Below are 3,081 nucleotides of genomic sequence, written 5' to 3'. Positions count from 1 at the left end.
CTATGTTTCTGTCATTCCCTGAAGAGGTCTTATCTAAGCTTTATATCATTTTCTCACATACAACATGGTTTATTAATTAGTACACTCTGTAGCAAAAATTTTTGCAACAGAAAATGTTTGCAATGAACTAGTTTCTTATTGGAAAATTCAGGTAGGTAACTCCCTGTTTCAGCCTGTGTACTTCCATTTGGTTCCTGGTTAATACACTCCTGTATGCTGTTAATGCCAGAACCAGTAGAGGGAAGCAGTGATTCAATATCAATAATGGGCAATAATCCCTACAATTTACAATTCAAGAGCTTTCCCTTGGGTTTCAATACATATGTTATATTATGAATACCACAATATACTAAACACAATTATACAAATAATAAGACAAATCAATAAATAGCATAATCATAGTAAATGTCAAGTGACTTGACCTGACACATAACAGAAATGTTTATACAACAAAGTTCCATATCTTTTTTTATTTACAGAAATGTGCTTTAGCCTGTTATTTCAACCGTACCCAGCAACTATTTCTTTATTGGTGTACATAAGTCCAATACACACATCTGTCAATGACTGTAGAAGAGAGAAACACATTGATTAACCTTCTATTACAGACACATTTTAGAAATGTTATTTGCATAGCACATTAACAAAATGGTAAAACATGATTTTTAACCTGAATTTCAAAACCTTTAAATTGAATTCAGAGAAATATATTATATTGTTCTCTGTAGAATGTTGATTGTATGAATCTGAAACTTGTTGATTGATTGAATCACTTATGCATCTCAATAATTATGTTGTTAGATGTAAAAAAAAATATATATATAACTTTACCGGTCTTTATTTCGGCAAAATAACATGTGTTTCGGTGTCAGTGTCAATCATAGAGAGAAATGAGAACTCTAGATGGATATACAGTTGAAGTTGAAAGTTTACATACACCTTAGCCAAATACATTTAAACTCAGTTTTCCACAATTCCTGACATTTAGTCAGAGTAAGAATTCCCTGTCTTAGGTCATTTAGGATCACCACTTTATTTTAAGAATGTGAAATGTCAGAATAATAGTAGAGAGAATGATTTATTTCAGCTTTCATTTCTTTCATTACATTCCCAGTGGGTCAGAAGTTTACATGCACTCAATTAGTATTTGGTAGCATTGCCTTTTAAATTGTTTAACTTGGGTCAAACATTTTGGGTAGCCTTCCACAAGCTTCCCACAATAAGTTGGGTGAATTTTGGCCCATTTCTCCTGACAGAGCAGGTGTAACAGAGTCAGGTTTGTAGGCCTCCTTGCTTGCACATGCTTTTTCAGTTCTGCCTACACATTTTCTATAGGCTTGAGGTCGGGGCTTTGTGATGGCCATTCCAATACCTTGACTTTGTTGTCCTTTAGCCATTTTGCCACAACTTTGGAATTATGCTTGGGGTCATTGTCCATTTGGAAGACCCATTAGCGACCAAGTTTTAACTTCCTGGCTGATGTCTTGAGATGTTGCTTCAATATATCCACAATTTTCCGTCCTCATGATGCCATCTAATTTGTGAAGTGCACCAGGCCCTCCTGCAGCAAAGCACCCTCACAACATAATGCTGCCACCCCGGGGCTTCACGGTTGGGATGGTGTTCTTCGGCTTACAAGCCCCCCCTTTTTCCTCCAAACATAGATGATCATTATGCCCAAATAGTTATATTTTTGTTTCATCAGACCAGAGGACATTTCTTCAAAAAGTACGATCTTTGTCCCCATATGCAGTTGCAAACCATAGTCTGGCTTTTTATGGCGGTTTTGGAGCAGTAACTTCTTCCTTGCTGAGCAGCCTTTCAGGATATGTCGATATAGGACTCGTTTTACTGTGGATATAGATACTTTTGTACCTGTTTCCTCCAGCATCTTCACAAGGTTCTTTGCTGTTGTTCTGGGATTGATTTGCACTTTTCGCACCAAAGTATATACATCTCTAAGAGACAGAACGCGTCTCCTTCCTGAGCAGTATGACGGATGTGTGGTCATATGGTGTTTATACTTGCGTACTATTGTTTGTACAGATTAACGTGGTACCTTCAGGTGTTTGGACATTTCTCCCAAGGATGAACCAGACTTGTGGAGGTCTACAATTATTTTTTCTGTAGTCTTGGCTGATTTTATTTTGATATTCCCATGATCTCAAGCAAAGAGGCACTCCGTTTTAAGGTAGGCCTTGAAATACACATCCAGCTACACCTTCAATTGACTCAAATGATGTCAATTAGCGTATCAGAAGCTTCTAAAGCCATGACATCGTTTTCTGGAATTTTCCAAGCTGTTTAAAGGCACAGTCAACTTAGTGTATGTAAACTTCTGACCCACTGGATTTGTGATACAATGAATTATAAGTGAAATAATCTGTCTGTAAACAATTGTTGGAAAATTGACTTGTGTCATGCACAAAGTAGATGTCCTAACTGACTTGCCAAAACTAGTTTGTGACGCATCTTCCTCAAGAAATTTGTGGAGTGGTTGAAAAACAGGTTTTAATTACTCTAAGTGTATGTAAACTTCCAACTTGAACTGTAACTTGTTTTAGTATAGACATTGCCATTGAGGGCTTCCATCATTTGAAAGTACTCAACTAGATGGGGATTCCTATGCGCTGGGAGTGATCAGCAAATGATCAGAGAGCATTGTATTCTTCAAATTGGGTTGACTATGATTTGTAATCCAAAGACTAAGGTAATATCCAGAAGCCAAGACCAAGATTTATATTAGGACATTGGTCCCAAGATCCAGACAAGTTAAAGGGGATCTGCCTCCTAGAACCAACTTCTCTGATTATAAACGGCCAATGTGGCATCGATATGAGTCAGAATTGTCAAAATGTAAGTTTAAATATGATAATTTGGGTCATAAAGTTAGTCTTGTCCAAAATTAGATTTGGAAGTGGGTGGGTCAAGACTGGTATGGTTGGGTTGGGTATGGATTACTTACATGCCTAGTTTTGCCAATGATGTCCAATTTCCCAGAGACAAAAAGGTGTGATCAGCTATGTTGTGGTCATGTTAAGTCTCTAACGCACGCACACTTGCTTGCAAAGGAGAGAAAAT

The sequence above is a fragment of the Oncorhynchus mykiss genome, chromosome 4 (assembly GCF_057628025.1).
Source record: "Oncorhynchus mykiss isolate SJ-2025 chromosome 4, ASM5762802v1, whole genome shotgun sequence".
Classification (NCBI taxonomy): Eukaryota; Metazoa; Chordata; class Actinopteri; order Salmoniformes; family Salmonidae; genus Oncorhynchus; species Oncorhynchus mykiss.
This window is presented reverse-complemented; position numbering follows the sequence as displayed.